Raw genomic sequence first — 22,923 nt, forward strand, 5'->3', positions numbered from 1 at the left:
TGGCAATGCAAGTTTGAAAGCCATTTCTCCAACCAAAGCCTCTGCATCCTGGGAGAACATTTGAGAGAAGAAAACCAAGCCAGTATACAAACATCCTGAGGGTATCATCTAAAGAGCTCTTATCTGTCCTTTCCTGTATCTGTGGACAAGATATATTTTGCACTTCTTACAGAGAATCTGGGGTTTGACATTGGATGCTGTATTCAAATGCTACATTTCTGAAATTGGTTTTCTCATGATAGTGGTAACATCCTTACTGCAGTATTTCTGACCCTGCCAGTAGAAATCCAGGCTCAATTGCACTTTGTATTGAAAATATGGTTCAACTTAATCGAATAAGCTTAATGCAGGACTGTAGTTGCTCGTGAGTACCTGTGGGATTTACATATTGCTTACAGCTAGCATGGGTATCTCCATGTCCTTGGATTTTGCTGTGTAGGCATACCCTTTAGCTACTAAAAAGGCAAGTTTTCACTGACCATGTGCAAATTGTGACTTATCAAAGACTTATCATTTGGCCAAAGTTACCTGTGATTGACAAAAGCACGCTCTTTGCTAAAAGGCTGCCGCTAGCCAGATGTCAGGTCCGTATGCTACAGCCCAGGAGCACTAGAGCTGATAGAAGGGCACCGGCATTCTTTTTATATGGAGATAACCCCCGTATGCTTGGGTAGCCTCTTAGAAACAACTGAAGTGTGTTAGTTGAAATTTTCCAATTACTTCAGCCAGAGGCAGACACTTTCTACAGCAATTTACAGCCCAGTTTGTTTGCAAAGTTATCAACTGAAAACAGTATGTTATAATGGGAGGTTGCAGGTAACTAGCACTAGCAACCCTGCCTATAATTCACTGGCTGAACAGCTAGAGCAATGGTCAATCTCTGCATTGTTTTGACACTTCATTTTGGAAGCATCTCTCTCTCTCTCTCTCTCTCTCTCTCTCTCTCTCTCTCTCTCTCTCTCTCTTGTGTCACATGCCATTGTTTCTACTCTCTGATTGGGTGACTGAAATATTTTAAGCCAAATAATTATCAGTACTAACTGTGAACGTTAAATACCCGTATACAATTTTTCTTTCTCAGGAATTGAAGCTTTTTCACTCATGAATTGAGGTATTGCACGAAGTACAGGCAAGCCCAAAACTTTCACATGGAAAAAAAATTGTTCCCAAAACATTTTTAGTGTTAAGGAGAAAAGAACGTGGAAATTATGAAGAGCTATTTAGGGTCTCAACAAGTGTTCATGGACACAGTTACTATAGTATGTGACCACACCTATTAAATGTTTGTGTGATTGTATATTCTATATAATATCATCTAAACATGAATCTGATGGGCTTTTTCAGGTGGTTTCCTTTTATTATCTCGCAAGTGAATATCTATTTTTTCCAAGCCAGAGGTTTCCACGTATTGATATTATATAGTAATAGGAATATTTTCAGATTTAAGAAAAATACCATGCAGCTATTATCTCTTGCCTGCATTTGATTCTGTATGGAGGCATTCTTTTTTTTCATAAGGTCAAGCCATTCTGCAATTTCATTAGTTAATTCAATTAAGCTGCTATTCAAGATCAGTACTTTAAAAATAGTCTTCTGGAGAAAATTGATGTGCTTTTAAAACAACATTGGGGCCTTACGCTGCTATTCTTCTCTAAGGTGAACTCCCATTGGAATCGCTAGTTTTGCCAGCAGTGATGGTGGCAGCATCAGGCCCATAGTCAACTTAGACTGAAAGACAGCTGGGATGGAGTGAAAAAGTAAAGGTAAACTGGAAATGGCATCCCTCAGCTCTGCATGGGCAGGGAGAAGCATTAGCCAATTAAAAGCATTAAGTGTGTTGACAGGAAAAACCTAAATAATGCACGATAGTGGTAAAGTAACCCTAATTCCTATTTATTAATAGAATTGATCAAATAAAAGGGTACTGGAAGAAAACTAGGTAAGAAATTGGTTAATTTTGCCATCAATATTTCCCAGACTATTTTCTTTCTTTCACACTTTGCACATTGAAAAAAAAAAAGCAGTATAACTTACCTTCCCTCCAAGGGCTGGCAAAACCTAAATTTCCTAATACAGATGTATTTCTAGTTAAAGATGAGATTAAGTTGCTGTGGCAACCTACTAGATAATGTAATGAATATGATTGGTAGCTACCACTTGGAGTTTTTAGTATCATTTTCCTTGCCTTTCCAACAGGTTTTATATGTGAATGCCTTAAGATAACCCTCCCCCCATATTCCAGTCATCTTCTCATGTTCCTACACCCCATTTGACCATTTTGTTACACGCTTGTACTCATTTATTGCAAGATCTTTCATCGTACATGTGCCTTGGTGCAGCAGGCATTGCAGCCGGTGTTGCATAGTCTGAGGCTCTGTGCCACAGTCACAGGTCGTTGAACCAATAGTACAGCCCCACTTCTTCATTAGTTGCTTGGAAAACCTGACTCTGGTACATAGGTGGTTAAGACATCACCATCTTTGCCATGGTTCGTCAGCACCTGGTGGTAAGGTCTCAGCTGTTGGAACGTCCATTTATGCACTGTCAGGTATTTTCTTCAGCCTCTCATTCCATATCTGTAGTCATGCCTCCTTGAGTGTGGCATCGAGACGCTAGGTGCTGGTGAGGAAGCTCCTGCATGATTTCAGACATTTATGTGCTGTGTTAATGACCCAAAGAAAGAAAAGGGCCCCATCTCATCCCTTGTACTTTTCTTCCTTCCTGTGCAAAGGTGCTACCATCAAGGAAGTGAATGGAGAGTTGTAATGTTGCCACATTTTACACCCAGTTCTTGATGACACAAAGCAGAACAGGATCCAGGAAGTGTTTAATTTAACTATGTGCCTGCAGCAAAATAGTTCGCTCTAAAGACTGTGGCAGTACTCAGTAGGGCTGTGCGAAGCTTTGGTTTGATTCGGCCTGATTTGGTAGCCGAATCTCCAGATCGAATCAGAGGACCTTTAATCTTTCCGAATCAAATCGGAACCTTTCAAATCGATTTGGAAAGATTTGGTGATTCAGACATAGATACAGTTTTAAATGTTTTTTTTCTACGTACCTCTAGGTAGCAGGGGCTCATGAATGCTGCGATGCTGGGGTGTATGGAGCGTCCCACAGAAGCACAGCGTGGGGGCTCCCCAGTGCGCTCAGCAGCAGACCCAGAAGTGGACCAGAAGCACTTCCAGTCCGCTTTCAGGTCCACCAGGGAGTGTGCTGGGGGGCGCCACCCCGGCTCAGTGACTGGTGCCTACTGGGTCTAGGGGGAGGCACCCAGGGTCCCCCAGCACGCTCCCCGGTAGACTGGAAGTATTTCCAGTCCACTTCCGGGTTCACTGCTGAGCATGTGGAGGAATCCAAATCGAATAGGCCCCGCTACGCACACCCCTAGTACTCGGGTGCCAGCTGCCACTCTAGTGATACATTTCAAAACCCAGCACAAGCATTAAAACATTCAAAATTTCTGACCATACCATCACTAGAGTTTTCTTGAGACATTTTGTGACTGGTGAGCTTTGATTCTACTGGTCAGGTCCTCAGGTGTATTCTGGATCAAATTGCGTGCATTTCGGGCTGCAATTATTTTTATGGATTTTTTTCCCTCTATCATGAGCAGCGTAAAACTCATTTCTATAGGGAACAAAGTTGGCTTCTGGTATCATGCATAGTTAAGCTCCAATGCAGAAATTTTGTAATTAGTTATGAGGCACCAGCCAAAAAGGTACCTAGTTGGATTTTCCAATTCCACCGCAGATTTGCAGCTGTTGGAGAAAGACATTATTTTTACTTGTCTAAGCAAAAAAGAGAAGCAATAGTAAGTACAAAATAGTAGTCCTCCAAGGTATGAATCAAATCCACAGAAAACAGCAAGGCCCATGGATGCAGGACAACCCCAATATTGTTAGGACTATCAAACTGAAGTTTTCACTTCATGCAAATAAGCCCCTGCATGGCCTTATCACAGGGGCCGATACTGGACCCAAATGCTGCCATTCCAGGTGGGTGTCTACATTTAATACATCCACATCTAAAACATTCAAGAATTCCTCCTTCCAACTCCATCCCCCTCCTCAGTGACCAACTAAGCTTTCTATTCTGTTTTGATGTTTTTATGTAACTTTGACTAGTTCGTGATCTGTGCCACAAGCCCTCTTCTAGGACATTTAAGGTCCTGGTTGGCAAAATTTTAGATGATACATATTACCCCACACCTTCACGTGGTGCTTTGTTTGTGAAGGTGCAGCCATCCGACCTCAGGAAAGGGACTCCAAGCTCTAGACCAGAACAGGTTCAGAGATCCTCACCGAAACGACAAGTAAGTTGAGGCAAGGCAGTTTCCAAAGCCTGGTGCAGAAGAGAGAAGCCTGGAAGAATATGTGCAGGGCAAGACTGTAGGCTAATGCATGCAGTATTAGCTTCATAGGACCTGAATCCAGGCTGAGATCTAGATGTAGCGAGGGAGCTGGAGTTCAGGCTCAGGTTGCCATGCCAGCCTTTCCCACAATGCTGCTTCTGGCCTGATTTTTTTGTAAGAAAAGTTAACCAAGAGGAAATGTTAAATCTGTCCATCTCCATAGTCAAGACAGCAGCTCCCATTCATACCACGTGAATGTTCATACAGAGTGAAAAATGCTCTGTCCTAATCTGTTTTTAGTCATGCACTGTGTGAGAGCTCCTCTAAGTGGCAGAGCACAATCACCCATGGCAAGATCTACTATCATTTTATTAAGTAATAGAGGCAAACTTTTACTTACAGGGTCACTGAGGATACTATAAGCTTGGAGTAAGTACGACAGTATTTGCCTTGGAGAAGGTCCGCTTGAGAACAATGCTACAGGATGTTTGGAAAGGGGAAGCAAACTACTCTGCCATTTGAAAACCTTAAATCCAGTATCCCAGTGATTTCCTGTGCAACACTGCTGTAAGGTGAGGACAAAGGAAGCTTTGTCTTAGCCTCAGTCAGATAAAATAGGAAACTTGCCAGCTGTTGTAAACTAACCCGGCACACCTTGTTGAGTTTTTGTGTCAGAGAATGATAAATTGCATTAGTTTGCCCACTCAAATGTAGTGGCTGTGTTAAACTGTCCACATCACTTTGCTATGCCATCATAAAGTACTTGTTAATAACTGCTCTGCACTTGTTCTAATTAACTGCTGTATTTTAGGCAAGTAGTACCTAGTATAATGCTCTACCATGTAGCTCAATGCCCTAGGATCTTTTCGAATGGTGTATTGTGGGGCACCTACAGAATTATGGAGGTCCAGCTATCAAATTTTCAATGTGTCCTCTCCTCATCCATGTGCCAGCACCATTTTCCAGTTGCTCTCAGGCTACATGGCAGAGATGCTGCTGAGTGCTATAATTATGACCATCACTAATAGGAATGGGATGATGCACATGTTTTGGCAGCCATTCAGCTGGCTGGATTTAGTTCAGTGCCTTCAGACAGCTTTAGATCCTGTGATAATTCGGCCACAGGTAGAGGAGGAGCAAGCGAATGAAGTCGGACAGTTACTTTTGCAGAGTATCTTCCCGAGGCAGTGTTATTTGGTGGAGTGCCACATTTAGGGGTTGGCCACTAGCTCTGCTTGGTGGGCTAGCTTGTAGTGGGATGACCAGCACCAGCTGTACAACTCCAGGGTGCAGATGGCTTTCCTAGAAGTCTGCTGAGAGCTGTTTGTTGGATTCTTGGACCAGAGGAGTGGTTTTAACTGTACCTTAAAGAACCGCAGAATGACACTTGGGTGTATGGGTTCTGTACTTGAGGATGCTCCATCAGCTTTTGCCTCTGCATCCTCTCCATTTCCAAGGCAATTTTTTCCCTTTCCAAGGCCATTGTCTCCATTTTGAGCTTCTATAAAGTCTCTAGGAAATCCTCCCTCTACTGCTCTGCCTCTGAGGATGCCTGTTGCAGTCCCTAGTTCTATAAAAAGGCTCTGTCATCTTTCCTAGCCCTTTCGGGTAACAAGTCTTCTGTATGCATTGTCCATAGCATGCAGACCTTAAAGTAAATCAGACGCACAAGTATTTATCATTCCAACCCTAATTTCCATTACAGCAATGATAAAAGATTTCTATCTTCTCTGCTCACCCTGGCTTCTGATTCCTTATACTTTTTACACTGATAATTTCCCCTTGTGTAGCACCCCTTGTATTAAAATGGGGTGGGGGGGAGAAGAGGCACAGTGGTGTCTATAGGTGAGGGGGGTGGTGTGTACAGAAAAATAATCCAGAAAAAGGCAGTTGTTTCAATGAGTCAGGGTTGATGAGGACCTGCACTGACTTTATGGATGTGCAGTGGCAGCAAGGGGAAGGTGTAATAGGGTGGCCAGCCCCCTTAGGAGAAGTTGGCCAGCCTAGCTGATAGCAACAGCTGTGAGAAGGCCATTCATGTGGGAGTAAGTCACCAGGAGTTAGCCCCAAAAAGCAGAGCTGCAAGTGCGAACATGAGAGAGGCGGTGGTGAGCTGAAATGCGTGGACAGCAGAGCGGCTGTATGAAGGCCAGAGCCACAGGGGACCTCTCCCAGTGTCTGGGACAGGACAAGAAGCCTTTCTTTGTTTTGTTTGCTTAAAGATGCTGTTCAATGCTGGGGCCATATGAGAGAGCACTCAGAGAGCAAAAGCCTGCCTGAAGAGGCCCCTGGGCATGGTAGCCCACTTCCAGGAGGGTAGAAATGTCATGTGCACTGCTGCAGGAAGTTCCTACACAGGAAGGTTTTACCCTGGGGCAAGTTCAAAAATGCAATAGGTAAACCAGAATGATAGGCACTGCTGCTGCTTACCAGAGTGGTGTCATCCTAGGTGATGCAGGAGGAGAAGGAAAAAAACAGTATCTGAGCAATTCTGAGAGAGCTTGGGTACACCACGGTAGACCACTACTTCTATGCTTTTACGTTCTCTTTAACACCACCCAGAGATGAGTGTAAAGTACACTACAAAATAACCACAGTTCCGCAGTAATGGTTCCAACCAAGTTTCAACTGGCTGTGAATGCCTCCTGTTGTTATAAGGACTTCACGTATCTGTGTATTGGCAATATTTCTGAACTTTGATTTGTGCTTCCTACAAACCTTGAAACCTTGATACGTTTCAAGTCAGATGCAAGCCGAAATGGAAGGATTTCTTAGGGTGTTATCTTTTTATTGGCACAACTGCATAGTTGGGACAGATTTAAACAATCTTTTGAATGCAAGACATTCTTCCTCAGGTCTGAACAGTAAAAGTCAGAGTAGCTGAAAGCTGTGGACATTTATAAACCAGTAAGCAAAGTTATGCACTATATGAGATTTATTTTTTACTGCTGTGATGCTGACTTCTTCAATGAGGGGGAGAGAAAGGTGCCCAGGAGATTGGGGGGGGGGGAGAAAGAGTTGATAGAAAATTTAATCTGAATTCAAATGAAGGTGTACATGTTTATGGTTTTGATGCAGACACCATTTTGAATATAGGGGAAGGAGGTAGAACGCCTTGATGGTGAAAAGCCTTTGTCCAGAAAAGTATCATTAAAATCCACCCTTTATGCCTGAATTGTAAACCAGCATACAATGGTTATTGGTACAACACCCCCTGCCTCTTACCAATTGTTGGTACAACATCAGATTAAGTGTAGCTTTTTGCCTACGATTCTTGTGTAATTTCTGAAACTGTCTAGCTATGAAGCTCTTAACTGCCCAGACAAATCTCCTGGTCAGACCCCCTAGCACAGTAAGGCCACATCCAGACATGCAAGTATCCTTGCAGCAACACAAATTTGCACAGGGCACACCTCTGCATGTGCCCTTCATTGCAGGACAAACTGCCCCACAACAGGCAAACTGCCCTTGCCCAGGTCCTCCCAGCAATTCAGCCAGGGAGAGCTGGGGGTTGGGGCCAGCACCCGTGTTAACCCCCGCAGTTTTACCTGGTGGTCTGGAGCAGCAGGGGCACAGGTCTGGCAGTACAGAGACCTGGCTCCAGCCCGGCCTTCAGCTGTGCTGGTGCACGCTTGTTGGGCATGCACCACACTGCTTTTTCTTCCAGTTTTTTGGATTTGTGTGTTTTGGGGTGGTTTTTTTTGCTACCAGAAAATCCCAGTAGTAAATTTTGGCTCCATGGTGCAAATTTGCAAAGTGGCTTGTGGTGCCACAAACTGCACGTGCCTGCACATCTGGATGCGGCATAAGAGTCCAAGGCATCTTACTGTGAGTTCTTGGGTGCTTGTGCTCTATATCTGTTGTGTTTTGAGAAAAATTAATTGCTGTATCATTCTTGGTTGTGGTGATGTCACTGTTCAAAAAATAGCATTCAGTTTCTTATATTATGGACAGGTAGTGGGAGTGTTACTAGAGGTCTTATTTGTAATACCTTATCTGTGGATACTTCTCTACTTGGCACTGTGACTAACTCCAGGAGCACTCCCTCTTCTTCGTTTTGTGTGGCAGTGTGCTAGAGAGATCTTCGATGTAGCAACTACTCCAGGTTGTCCATGCAGCTCTCTGAAGACAGCACTCAAGTCCAAAAGCCCCGCAAGAGTCTACATAAAAGCATGAGGGGAGGAAACTAGCCTCAAGTAAATAAGCAATGAATATATCTGTTCTTTTCCTATTCTTTTTGAGATTTCGGCAGTCTCTACTACTCACTTCCACTTGCTATTTCAACCTATATTAAGAGACTGCAACCCATACATTGGAAGTGGCTCCTGTGATGACAAACCGAGGGCTTAATATGTCTCAGTTATACCAGCTTCTGTCAGGAGTGCCTGGAGTTAAATCTGTAGGATCACCAAATCATGACCTCAAGAGTTGAAGCATGCTGGAGAACAGGTTTACTAGATCACTTCTGGCATTTTAGCTCATGGCTGCCATGAGAGTGATTAGTTAATGGTATTAAACGATGCAGAGTAAGTACTCCATGCGAACACTAAGTGTTATTAATGCAGAAGAGGCAGGATGGAATTTGGGCTCCAGGTCATGTTTATATGCTGGAAAATGTTGCAGTCTTTTCATGAAACAGATCCCACTTTTTGTTGGCTGGGTTCTCACTACTGGCAGGTGGAAATGTCCCTTTTATTACCTCTGAGTTGCAGGTGTTTTTGCAGAATGGCATTTTCCAACTCACTAAATCTTGGTTGTTCTAAGAAGGATTTTACTAGGGTGAAAAATCAGTTGGCAATGATCCATATGGACCTTGAGATATTGTAAAGGCAGAAGATCTAAGACCCAGCCCATTGTGACCAATGCACTTTGAAGGATGTCATTTTTACCTTAATATCTCAGTTGTCAAGCTAATTTCAGGTTCTCAATATTTTGGAAAGAAGGTCCTCAGTACTCCTGACCTGGTATGATGTACCTAATATCCTCATTTTTGTATGCACCTGACATCATGAAGTATACATACCTGGTTCTATGCTCAACTTTCCTTTAGGGAAGTTTCATAAAATAAATCTAGATCTGTCCAGAAAAATATCACTTTAGGACTGAAAAGCCACATCACAATAAAAGAAACAGAGCTATGTTTAATCTCTTTGGCTGTATGCAAGCTACAGTTAAAATTTGTACTTGCAATTCATTATCCTATTCCTGCAAGCATGATTTTAGTCATGAGGTCTTGTCTGAGTCCATGGTGGTCAATGGGAGTTTTGTCTTTTAGATCAATAGAAGAGCATGCCTTAGCATGGGTAGGGTCTTATTTTTCTGCATAGCAAATTATAAGGAGTGTATTTGAACAACCATAAACAATCATTATGCAACTCAAAATTTATTCCAAGAACCTATGTAGCTCAACTTTTTTGTGCGCTGAACCCCTTTTTAATTTAGGCTGAAATTGATACATCAGTGTAAATTCAGAGTAACTTAGCTGAACTCATTGCAGTGAGGTGTAGCTGAAATCAGATGCTAATTTTTAATTAACTAGGTGGATATTAATTGTACGTATGTATCTTGGTTTTTTAATTTTTTTTAAATTACACACACACCTGAGGAAGGGTAGTGTGATAAACAAAAGCTTGTTTTTGTCTATACCAACCAAGCAGTTGGTTCAATAAAAGATATCACCTACAAAAAATTATTGGCTTTAAAAAAATTACAAAGTATTTATTCATGCACTCACCTTTCTTTTGAAGAAATGATTTATAAATTGTGTCCTTTATTTGTTCGTAATTACTGGATAAAATGCTGTAATGCATCAAGAGCTAGCATCTAAATTATTACAATATAACTTAACATCAAAAAGCCTATTGCTTAAAAATAGAAACTAACCTGGAATAGTGAATTTGCTGTGGTTATGGTCAAAAAGTCAGTATTTAACAACAGGCATCTTATGGGGTGATTTGAGATCCTGGAAAATGCCTCTGCTTAAAATAGGTAACAGCTAACAGAGATGTCTGAGATATCAGTGGTTCTGGAAAAAATACTAACTCCTTATTAACAACCATTGTGGTCATGAAAGAAAAAATGTCTTTAGAATGTGATCTTAAATAAATATCATAACCAAAAATAGGGCTAAAAAGCATTATGAAGTTTGCAAAGTTGAGCATTCAAATAAAGGAAATGCCGAAAGGTTATTTGTGCAAACTTAGTTGGGCTGCTACTGTGAGCTGGGGTCAGGGTGGCGTCAGGCTCTCCCAGCAGAGGGGCTGCACTCAGGGCAGGCCGTGGTGGCACTGGGAGGAGGGCTACGGTGAATTTTGGGGTGGCTGCAGCCCCCCGCCCATAACCCAGGTCCCTGTGCCACTGCTGCCCACCCCAAGCACATATTGGCAATCGGGTTGGTATCAGCCGATATGTCTTGTTAAAAATCGGCCATTGGTATCAGCCCAAAAAATCCCTATTGATGCACCCCTAATTATTTCACAGGATTCCTGCCTCAGTTAATGCCCACAATGCATGGTGTTCATTGACTGGATAGCTATTTGATGTTTCTTCTTATCCTCCTCGTTCACAGGGCAGTTTTATTAATTATAGCGTAGGACCAAGATTCACCTAAACATTTTCTTAACAGACAAGATGCAGCGTATCTCCTTACCAAGCTATTACCAAAGAGGACAACATACAAATAAATGCTGTTTAATTTTAAGTATCCTTTGCTAATGAAGGAAATGCATTCCAGACTAAAGTGGGGCAAAAACCAGGAGTTCTGGTGCACAGAATTAGTTTTGATTTTGGCCTATTTTGAGTTGAGCTGGACTTGAGGATTTGCAGTTTCCCACCCTCCAGGTTGGGCAGCTATTGATCTTACTTCTGTGACCATGTAGTGTTCCTCCAGTTTCCTCGCTTTGGCTCTGATAAAATTTCATTGAACCCGAGCTGGTTTACCAACAGGATAAACCAGCTCAATCAACTAGCATTTTACAATTGGACTTTTTGTTTTACTGTCAAAATTCTGCTCACCTCCAGACTACAATGCTTTCTAGAAGGATGACTAAATGAAACCCTTCATCTTCATCTAACAGTATTTGGAGCTGTCCTAATATAGAGCTGAACTTCGGTAGGCTAGCTCCTGGCATTGACCTCAGTCTTATGCAGGCGTTAATCAGGAATATTGTCAAATAAGTCAATGGAGTTACACCAGTGCAAAACCAATGCATGGGAGATCAGAATCATCCCTTATTTTTACTGGGCGGAGATAGGAGAAGGTTAAGCTAAAATGGCCCTGCACTTTGGAGGTTTTCAGATTTTACCTTGACTCATCTGTATTTTAAGTGTATATAACCCTGAACAGACAAGGTACCTTGGGTGAATCTGATATCTTTTATTAGACCAACCCAAATAGTTGGAAAATAATTATTAAGCAAGCTTTTGGGTTCAAAAACCCTTCGTCAGGCTAAGGAAGTTTCAGCAGCTGGTGTGCGCTCTTCCTGGATGGAATGAAAAGTAAAGAAGCCAGGGGCTGGGCTGGTATGCATACGAGACAGGTAGTCAGTGAAAATGTAGATTGAGGAGTCAATGGGTGAGACACAGGCTGGGGAAATGCTGCAGTACAGAAGAAAACCCCCCACAAATCACACATCGCTGGTTATGACATATCGCCCCTCCCTTGAACCTGTACGGAAAATCCTCAAACAATTGCAACCCATACTCGAAAGAGACCCTATTCTTAAAAAGATCTTCCCAGAGCCACCCATCCTAGCCTTCAAACAAGCACCAAACCTCACTAACCTCATCACCAGAAACAAACTTCCTCAACCCCAGAACACACCAAAAGGATCCAGACCGTGCCAGGACAAGAAATGCAAAACCTGCCCACACATCTCCACCACCTCCACTATTACTACACCCCACAACAGAGCCATCAGCATCCCTGCATCTTACAGCTGCACCTCCAGAAATGTAATATATCTCATCCAATGCACCAAATGCCCTGATGGAAGATATGTAGGAGAGACCAGACAACAACTGCGCACCAGAATGAACGCACACTGGAAATCTATCAAAGACAGAAACACCCAATTACCGGTGGGGGCACATTCCTCACAGGAGGGCCACTCTCTCTCCAATCTCTCAGGCCTGATCCTCAAGGGAAACTTACTCAAGACTTCCCAGAGACGAGCCTATGAGCTCCATTTCATCAACCTCCTGGATATTAGAGATCATGGACTGAATATAGACATTGGATTTATGACACATTATAACCTGCCTGACATCTGACTCCCCAGGTATTTCTCCACTTTCATCCTCCTTCTCTCTCTTCCCCCCCCTCCCCCCGCCTGTCTCTCACCCATTGACTCCTCAATGACTCTACATTTTCACTGACTACCTGTCTCGTATGCATACCAGCCCAGCCGCTGGCTTCTTTACTTTTCATTCCATCCAGAAAGAGCACATACCAACTGCTGAAACTTCCTTAGCCTGACGAAGGGTTTTTGAATCCAAAAGCTTGCTTAATAACTGTTTTCCAACTATTTGGGTTGGTCTAATAAAAGATATCAAATTCACCCGAGGAACCTTGTCTGCCTATGTCCTTAGATCAACACGGCTACAACCTACACCCCTGTAACCCTGAAAAATTTCCAGCTCTTGTTCTTGATCATCACGGAGGTGTGCACAGCACAAGTCAGGGAGGTGTTGAGTTCCATCCACCTGTGAGTTCTCAACCACGGTGCTTGATGTAACACATGGGGATTATGGGATGCCCTACTCGTATCCAAATCAGGGAGGGCGGCACAAAAGACCATGATGTTTGTTCTGCTGTAGGCTTTCTTATTACACTGGTGTGATCTGCCAGAGCCAATAATTCCCTTTTCGCCTGCAGCCACAAAGAAGCCTCCAGCACAAAGGATCTGGGCACTGGTGTTCTTCCAGCCACTTCTTTCTTTTGAGTGTATTTCAGCCCCTCCATTAATGATTCAGCTTTTGCAGCTACTATACTTGCCTTGAAAGAAGGCCATTTTCTAAGCTTTACATTTAATAATCAATAAACATGAAAAAGAAAATGTTTGCAATAGATGCATAGGGAAAACAGCTTTTAAATATACCACTTTGCTTTTATTTGGGGCACTGAAGTTTTCTTCAAACATTGGATGTGTTAAATACCCAAAGGAAGATCCCTTATCAAATAAATCTATTAATCATACTGTAAAGGTTTTCTATGGCATCTTCCATCTGAGACTTGCCTCACACTTCACATAAACACCAAGTGCATTTCTTTCTGAGGCCAGCCAAAGCAGGAGAGGACACAAGGGTTGAGGTAATTAGATTCACTTTTGTACTTTGTATGTAAAACTATGGTATGGACACCCACTGCAAAAGAGGGGCTTATAGCTATGTGGTATACATCCAAAGAAATAGAGCTACCACCCTGAGGAAAGGAAATATTCCTGAGTAAGCTAATGCAAGGATACATTTATTTAAGTGCCTTGGCTAAGGTCACACAAGAGATCTGTGTTACATTCATACGTGTACCTCTCAGGTTCCTGACCCCCAGGTTTTTGTTTCCAGTGTACAATCCCTCTCCCCTTCTGACAATTACTGTTTGAAATTGTAAAATTTAAAGAGGCGTTTCACAATATTCAGGGGACAGAACGCCAGAGTGTGGTTGTAGAGGTATCAGGGCAATATCTACAAATGCTTTGACACACACCTGAACCTAATGCACATTTGCTTTAGCTATTCGTGCCTAAATTTTGATACCTGCAAAAGCAGGTATCAAATTTAGGTGCAAATAGCCTAAAATTGCCATTTTTAGGGTGATTAAGGCTGTGCACATGTAAACCCTTGCCCTTAATGTGCCTTAAAAATGGCTAATGTGCCTTAAATTGCCATGTGTAGACGTGCCCACAGAGTTCTCATCTAAGCCTTGTAGCTTACTCGGGTTCAAGGCGCACTTGTCTTTCTTCCAGTTCCCCCCTCTATAATATAGATATGAGACTGAACGCCAGCCAAGCATTCTTCATCAGAACAGTTTTTGATACAAAATCAGTTTTCCACCAAACAGGGGTTTTTTTTCCTTGAAAACTTTTTGGTTTCCAAAAAAATGTCTAGTTTTTCTATGGGGGGGGGGGGGAAACATAGCTCTGAAAAATAATGCTTAACCTGCTTGTAAAGACCTTTGCGGCTTATTAATAGAACAATGCCAGAAATTATTGTTTTACTTACTATAAGTCTCTTTGTAGACATCACAGGTGAGAGTTTTATTTATTCATTTATTAAAGGACGAAAAGTAGAAACATAGTCTCCCCAGACACCTAGGATTTCATCTTTCTAGTTAGTCATTCTATACTACCTTTTCAACACATAGGTTGAGTAAAAAAATGTGGATGTTTTTTCAGTCCTGTGTATCATCCATATTAACTCAGGGATTCAGCCAGTTCTGACTAAAGCTATTAGTTCTTTCCATTGATGCACTCTGAGTAGGATTAGGCCCTTACATATCTTTGAAATTATTGTGCAGGATGGTCAGTCTCCTGTTACTTGTTCCCTTTCTGGACAGCACTTTCTAGTCCTTGGATGCTGTACCACGATTACTCTTTATGGTTTTCATACTGTGGCCCCTTTATCCATACCTGTCCCCTTCCCCTTTAGCATTATGGAAAGCCAGGATATTGTGGATACCCTGACAGTTATTTCCAACCTGCCCCATCCTATGGGTCATGACCACAGGAGGAAAACCCAGGATTATGTGTTAGGAAACATGATGTTCTAAATATTACTCCAGCGTCTTGTCATTATGGTCCAACCACTGCAGCTTGCTTTGAGCCAGCGCTGTGGATTACTGGAGCTCTTTAAATTTTAATGAAGGTGGAGTTGACATGTGGGCCTGCCTAGCTTTTTGTAGCTTCCAGTGTCCTTCAGCTTGACCTTTTCTCCGCTAAATTTTCCCGCAGGCCTCCTTAGTTGTCCTTCCCGCACCTTCACTTCCTAATGCACGATAGACTGTTGCAGGCGCACAGATGCCCATCTGAAGTGTGGAAATCATGTCCTAAAACCTCGCTCGCATGCCTGCCACCCTCTGGACTCAGCTGAGAAAGCTCGCTGCAAGCAGGGTTGCTAGTGTCTATAGGGGCCTTGCTTTGGGTGATGCTCTAATAAGGTACAACAGTCACTGGAGTGATGCTCCCTTGGCCAGAGCAGCATCCCTTGTAGGAAGCAGCCCCAGTCTCTCCCTGCCCTTCCCTCCCCCATCTCTCCTCTTTCCCTCTATCTTTTATGGCTGTTGCCATGGAGCCTAGAGACAGTTCAGCTCTGCAGCAGGGGAGGGAGGAGGAGAAGGAGGCGGCGCTTGCTGCAAATTCCAGGTTCGCTCTGTGAGCTCATCACCCTCCTCCTCCAAGGAGGGAGGTGGCTGAGGCGACTGCTGCTGCTGCCTCTGCTGCTGCTGTGAGTGGGTGGGTGGTTTCCATCCTCAGCATCACCAAGCAGGAAAAAAAAATCCCAGCAGCTGCTGATGTTGGGCACTGAAACAGCCTCTGTAGCAGGGAACATGGATGAAGCCTGCACACCTCTCGCTTTTCAGCATCTTCTGGTTTTGACATGGTAAGCAGCAGCAGCAGTGCCAGAAAGCCCTGGCTTTATTAGTCGCAATGCTTGGAATTAGGGGATCATTATGCTCATGCTGATGATGTGGTGTATTTCTGATCTTGTTGCTCCAAGTATCTTCATTCGGCTTAGGAAACAATGACTTTCATTTGAGCTATTAGGGAGAGACAGAGAAAGGGAGAGGGAGTGGGGGAGGATGGAGAGAGAGAAAGATGGAGAGGAGGAGGGAGATGTGGGCTGATTAGGAAGTCTTGGCAGAAATGTTCTGGGAATTCATCTTACTAACCTCATTCTCTGGACCATTTTCTTTTTCCTGGATTTGTCATCATTTTCCTTCACCTTCATAAAATGGGAAACATTGATGGCAATTGCTAATTAGAAAGGAAGATAATTTTCAAGGGCTTGGTTTGATCCCCTGGAACACCTGGGTTGGGCCTCAGTGAAATGGCACTGATGTAGTCAGTGCAGCCAAGCTAAGATGAGTTTAAAAGAAGCGTATCTGATTCATTTTGTTCGCAGCCTGGATTTGCCCATGTTGTTCTGCTGTGGCATTGCTTTCATGTTGAATGACTTTAAAAAGGATCCTGTTTGTAGCTTCTTTCCACATAAGGGGTGGGTATGTAAATACACACACTTCGAGCTGGGTCTCTTTGTACGTACAGCACATGTCTTGGTCTCACTGCCATTAACTGACTAAACATCCCACTTGGGCTGATGTGTGATTTATTCTTTGGTTACTGAGTTATTGTCCCTTGGTTTTCATTATGGCCACTTAGGACAGATCTATATCATGCACTCGGTCTGCTTTATGGCACTAAATCCTAATTTGTAGCCTGTCTTCATTTGTTTCCATGAGTATAAATGTACGGAAAATACTCAACGTACACCTTGTAGGCTGGGAAGATACAAACATATGTGTTTTCAATTTAATAGCTTTCAGAAAAAGGGCAAGCCATATTTTTGAAGCCTGTGTGTTTATACCGTACAGGTGTGCCATGCACCAATATATCATGAAGGGGCAGATCCTTACTAAGTGTCCTGAAGTGAGCCAAATTCTCTCTTGATGTACACATTATACATAAGTGTGAAATGTGGGAGGCAAGTCAATATGATATTGGTCATTTTTTTGTCCAGTAATGCTGTATTTGATGCTTCAGTCCTGGCTACATCTCCACTGATAGCTGTTATTCCTCCAGTATACAAATGTCAGGCCATCACAGTTTGTGCTGAAGATGATGGCACCAGCTGTACAGCCAGTCATATTTTCATTTCTGTTTCTCTGGTGGAAATCTGTGGTAGTTCCATTGCCTTCCACAGGGCTGTTCCTACTGTAAGAGAAATCGGGTGTATAGTAGTGTCAGCAATTGGAGGACAAAGTCATGCCATGTAAATGGATATGGTATTTTGTGAGGGCCAAATTCAGTCCTAGCATGAGTAGGTGCAATGAAGTCAATGGTTTTCAGCCAAATTCAGGCTGAAACTTATTTAAGGAGTTATTCTGAACCCCTAGGGGACTGGCCATCCAGGGAAAACAGGAGGCATTTTCACTGGGGAAAGACAACTTCACCTCCATCGGCAGCTTTATAAGCGTTCTGCCAGCAGAGGTGGTTGAGGGGACTTTCTGAATTGGTGTAGGCCCTGGCTGTGATCTTTCCCAGGACAGTACTGTTGACTTTTTCTGGGCTTCTGTGTCTGTCAGTGGAGCACCCATGGATGGAGGCAGGAAATGCAGGCACCCTGCACCCCTGTAACCTTCCTTCCACAGGCCTTGTAGATGTTGAGTTGGCCATTCTGCAGGGTTTTGTTCTGGGGGAAGTTGACCCTGGCCTTGGACTTGAAGTTGACCCACTTATTTGTACAGCACCCAGCACAATTCTGCATGGGATATCTAGGGCCTAATACAATGTAAATAATGCTAATACCACCTGGGGCTGCCTTTCAATTATTTCCCTCCCCCCTGCGTCCAAACACATTTGTTCTGTTTCCAGTGGTTATTTCTAGTGAAACAAGCTTTCTAGCCAGGGCCTTTTGTCTCCTATTTAAGAAGATAATACTGCTGCAGCATAAGAATGTAGCTGTGCATAGCAGAAGTGACTAGCTATTTTCATTTCTAAATGCATGGTGAGGCCTGCTTGACCTTTTCTTATTATCAAGCAGCTGGCAAGAGGCTGAATAATTTCTTCATTATTATTACACAGGATAACTGACCTCCTGGTACTAAAGTCAGGAAAACATTGTGTGACATTTCTGGGCATCATTTTGCCAGTTTGGGTTTCAGGTTTTGGTTTCTATTACCCATCCATTCCCTTTTACCTTGTTACTTGTCAGTTGATATTATGCATAACGTGCTTGTCTTCCCATAAAAAGGTAGTGGGCTGGCTCCTACTTGCACAGAGACTAGTATAAATCAGGTGCAGCTCAAATGAAGTCAATGACCTTAAATCTAATCTCCACTGGTTTTATTCTCAATATACTGTAATGGAGTTACAACCAGGATACAGAACCATACAATGAAAGAAGTACCAAGCCCACTGGCAGAGCTAAATGAATGAGTGTTTTTAGGAATGCTATCTATAACAAAGACATTCTAATCCTAATATTGAAACCAATTCCCTCTGTGCCTGTAGTCAGCCCTTAAACTCTTCCTCCTGTGAAATGGGCATAACAGCCATTACTAACTTACTGAAAAACCTGGCTTGAGGATTTATCAGCTGATGTATGCAGAGCAAGTGCACACAGAAAGCACTGCAGATAAGTACAAAGATAATGAAACTTGTGTATTCATAATTTATTATTGCAGTTTGTTTTACATGCTGACATGGGAGCTGGTAAAACAATTCTAATTTATTTTGATTGTAAATCTAGTCTGATTGGCTGGAAGGCTGTCTCCCCAGCTAGGGAGGGCTAAACAGAAGATGATTCCTCTGTGATTCATTGACTGCCAAGGGAGGTGACCAAAGCTTGCTGTTAAGGGTTGCCTATAAATCTGTAATTTTGGAGGATGGTTCATAAAGTAATTTCGGTCTGCTTAGTTCATTTGGAGACCTGCTGCAGGCTTGCTAGTGAAACACATGAAACTGTGATTGGCTCATGCAGTGTTGCAAAACTCCATGTTCTGGGGCCTGCAGATAATGGGGACCCCAGGGACTAAATGAAGTGTTTAACACTGTTTACTGCATGGGTTCAAGTGGCATGTGGTGCTGAGTGCCAGCTGATTCATGCTGACAGAGAGGTTTGTCTTCCACCCTGGGTGGGACATGTTACATGTTACACTTAGACCATACTAAATCACTGGAATGTTAATAAGTGTTAAAGTACAAACATGCTGTGAGCAGTGTCACATTAAGGGTTAATACTGTTTCTTGCCTGCGCAGCACTTACCACTAGAGGGCTGGTGAGCAGGGGTGTAACTAGGAGCTAGGATACCTGGGCTCTATCCCTACTCTAGGCAGAGGTGGGAGGCTGGAAGCAGTGTATCCTGGGATGCTGGATGACTGCAAATGATTTGTTTTATCTTCGTGGAGCAGACTGAAGTTACCCTAACATAAGCTAGGTAACATAGTTCAGAGTTAATACCACAGCTTAGTGCCTCCCCTCCCTCCCCCGCAACGTGCCACCAGCCCATGTGGCAAAAAACCTGCCCCATCCTGAGCAGTGCTGAGTCGGAGGCCAATCTCAGGAGGGGGAACATAATAGCCACAACCCAGATATTATTGGTCCCGTATTGTAGCAGGAAAACAACCATCACTCATGTAGACCCTTAGGAATAGCCCCTTTACATCAAGCTTTGTTCCTGTGGGCAGAACTTGACTACTTTGACATTGTTTCAGTGTGTTTAGTTTAACCTTTTGTTGAGCTTGGATGATGGAAAGAACTCTGGAAGCAATGCTCATGCCAGTGACAAGGGAGGGAACATGTCCAGAGGTGACTGACATGGCTCCTGCTATCCACCTGTCTTGCCAGAAGCTGGGGCTGCAGGGCTGAGCCCAGGCAGCCTACTAGTGATGCTGAGGGTGGAAGCAGAGGGGCCAGCCCAGACTGGGCTGCTGGGTCTGGGTCTTTCCCAGCAGGCTGCAGCTGGGACTGGGGCCTGCAAAGACTGAACTGATTTGCAAGTGCACAGACATTCACGTTTAATTCTGGAAATGCAGGCACGTGCCTGTAGTGGCTCAGGCCCAAGCCAGGTGGGGCTGTCATGGAGGTCTGGCTGCAGCCCCTGGACACCTTCTACCTGGATGCCTTCCACCTTCCAAGGTATCCAGGGGCTGGAGCTCCACAGCCTGGGCAGAAGCTGCACGGCTGAAGCTTCCCACTTCCCCCTCCCCCCTCAGCCTCTACCCAGAGTGGTGTGGTGCAGCCATAGCAGCAGCTCCTGGAGGGGAGTGGGGCAGAACAGCCCCCCCCCCAGTCTTGGCCAGCCCACTGCTGGTTGTGCAGCTGCCATCCTAGGTACTGCACAGGGCAGGGGCACAGCAGCGGCAGCTGCCAGGCTCAGGACCCACCAGTACCTCTGACCTGGCCCAGGAACCCTGCTTCCCAGACAGCCCCCACCCATGCCGCTGGGTGGGGCCTGGCCCCCCAGGTCAGCTTCCCTCTAGACTTACAGCTGCTGCAAAGGGAAGAGAGGACTACTCTGGCACCCCCCAGCTGAGCCACTGCAGGCATGTGCCTGCATTTCCAGAATTAAACAGTAATGTCTGTGCACTTGCAAATCAGTTCTGGCTTTGCAGGTTAGACTAGTCTTTGCAGGGTAGACTAACCTGCAAAGACTGAATCAATTCAGGCTCCAGCTTTTTGAATGTCTGTCCTTAAACCTACTGTGCATTAGCCTAATAACAGCGCAATAGGCTATTAGCAGAGTTTTTGCCATGACATGCTACTGCACAGTGTTATTAGTCAATATTCAATAAGTGCCTCATGTAGACATGCCCAGTGCTTACTTGGGCATCACTGGTGATGCATAGGGGGTGCACGTGGGTACATGTACACACCCTGAGCGTGGCGGTGCACCCCCTATGAAAAGGTGCTGCCAACACCGTCAGTGGCACCTGTGGGTGGTCACCACTTGCCATCCCCACCCCCGCCGCTGACACTCCCGGTGGCATCTGTGGGTGGTCAGTGATCGCTGCTGGCCACCGCCAACACTGCTGGCAGTGTCTGTGGGTAGTTGCCGACCCTGGTCAGCTCTTGCCACGCCCTCCCCCACCTGCTGACAGCCCTGGCAGCGTCTGCGGGAGCTCCCCGTTTACTGCTGCCATGCTCCTGCCACCATCAATGCCGCTGCACCACCCCAAATGCCGCTGCACCCCCACCCGCCCGCAGCTGCTGGGGCACGCGTTGTTCATGTTAGAAATTGATACTCCATATGGTCATCACAAAGCAGCAGAAAAGTGATAGGGCTGTGCTCCTTCTAGAAACCCAAAGGCAAATGTAGTGATGGATGCTCTCGTAGTCACAGAGGCATAGAGTCTGTGTCAAGCTGTGAAATTAACTCCTGGAGTTCCCAAGTACTTATTGGCAGTACATGAAAACCTGGGTTTGGGTTTGGCCATATGTAACTCACTGGTCATTGTGTATGAAAAGTCCTGCTCTGTGCCAGGTTACTGTGACTGATCTTTTTCACACAAACTGTAGCAACTTATGCTTTTAGCTGAAGGCTGTATCCTATCCCAGGTTCAGTATTCTACATGGTGGCTATACCATATCATGCTGTTATTTGCACATGCTCTTCCCTATGGCTGTATTGTTCTTCCTCTGACATGGTCTTGACTTGTTGGTATTCCTCAATAAGCAGTTAGTAAGGCAAGGGAGAACAGGAAGAATTACAGAAAAAAGAGTTCACCTTTTGAAATCTCACATGAATTAGCAACAGAATGTGTCTGGATCCCAATAAAACCACCATCTCATGCCTTCTTGCAGTAAAACTCATAAGACTGCTTCTACCCCACTATTTATTATTATTTTATTCATTAGTGTTCATTGTATTGATTTACTTTTATTTACTGGCCTCCACAGCTTACAACTGGTAGCATCCAAAGAAACATAAGATGTTATATATGTGGTTTGAAACATGCAATGCACATGTCTTCAGTACAGCGAGAGGGCTGGGGTTGTTTTTTGGGGTGGGGGAGAATTACAATAAAGAGCTTTCATGTAAAGGGATTAAATATAAGTAATTTATCATTGCCAATGATGATTTATCTCTTTCCACCAAAGTACAGGAGATTGACAATACTTCTGGCTTGCTTCCTCGTTCAACACTTAATGCTATTTGTTGACTTTGTACTGTTCTCCCAACTTGGGAAATGCAGGTTAACGTCAGCGTTCCTTTGGTTTCTGATCAGTTTCATTTTGACCCTATGCATAATGACGCCGTATTTCTGGTGTACAACTGTCAGGGGCTTGTTTAAATCCAAATAAAAGATTTCTTCATTGACTTTACACTGTAATTCTTTTTATCAATAAACTGGTTGGGAAGAGGGGTGGGTGGGTGGGAGTGTGAGTTAGGTGTTTTACTAGGGGTGAGCCAGGGGCCATCCCAAATAGGCACCTCCTCATTTGGGCCCAAGAGTCAGAAACAACCAGTACAAATGCAACGACATCACGTCCTTATGTGCTGTTGGCTACAGAAGCTGATATGCCTCAACCATTCTTGCCCAACAGGCCTCCTAGGCTCAAGACAGACCATGGCTGACTGATGAAGCTGTCTAGCTGATGTACCTTCTCGAAGTTATACTAATTTCAAAGGAACTCTGCAAATTTGTACCCATTGTTGATTTGGCCACTACATTTTTTAAAGTTTATCTTTACAACCTTAGCACTGATTTTCTGTTGTGCCCAGAGCCATCACTGATACCTGTGCAAAGTGAACATGGAAGGCTCTGTATTGCCAATCCCAAGCATCTAAAATTATTCACTATAACGTGTTTTGGGTTCTTTTTTATTTGCCTTCTGGTTTCTGCACCTTTTAGGGT

At 43.9% G+C, this 22,923-nt stretch overlaps 1 protein-coding gene across 3 annotated transcripts in view; it reads left to right on the forward strand.

Annotated features, from left to right (window-relative positions):
* The first annotated feature begins 15,746 nt into the window (after positions 1-15,746).
* The window catches only part of JAKMIP2 (janus kinase and microtubule interacting protein 2), a 134,866-nt gene continuing 127,689 nt past the window's right edge, over positions 15,747-22,923 (forward strand). For all 3 annotated transcript variants that reach the window (XM_019478604.2, XM_006265020.3, XM_019478606.2), the window contains exon 1: positions 15,747-15,946. The gene's annotated coding sequence lies outside the window, so the exon portion shown is untranslated. The remainder of the gene's footprint in view (positions 15,947-22,923) is intronic.

The sequence above is a fragment of the Alligator mississippiensis genome, chromosome 9, assembly GCF_030867095.1.
Source record: "Alligator mississippiensis isolate rAllMis1 chromosome 9, rAllMis1, whole genome shotgun sequence".
In the NCBI taxonomy this organism is placed as follows: Eukaryota; Metazoa; Chordata; order Crocodylia; family Alligatoridae; genus Alligator; species Alligator mississippiensis.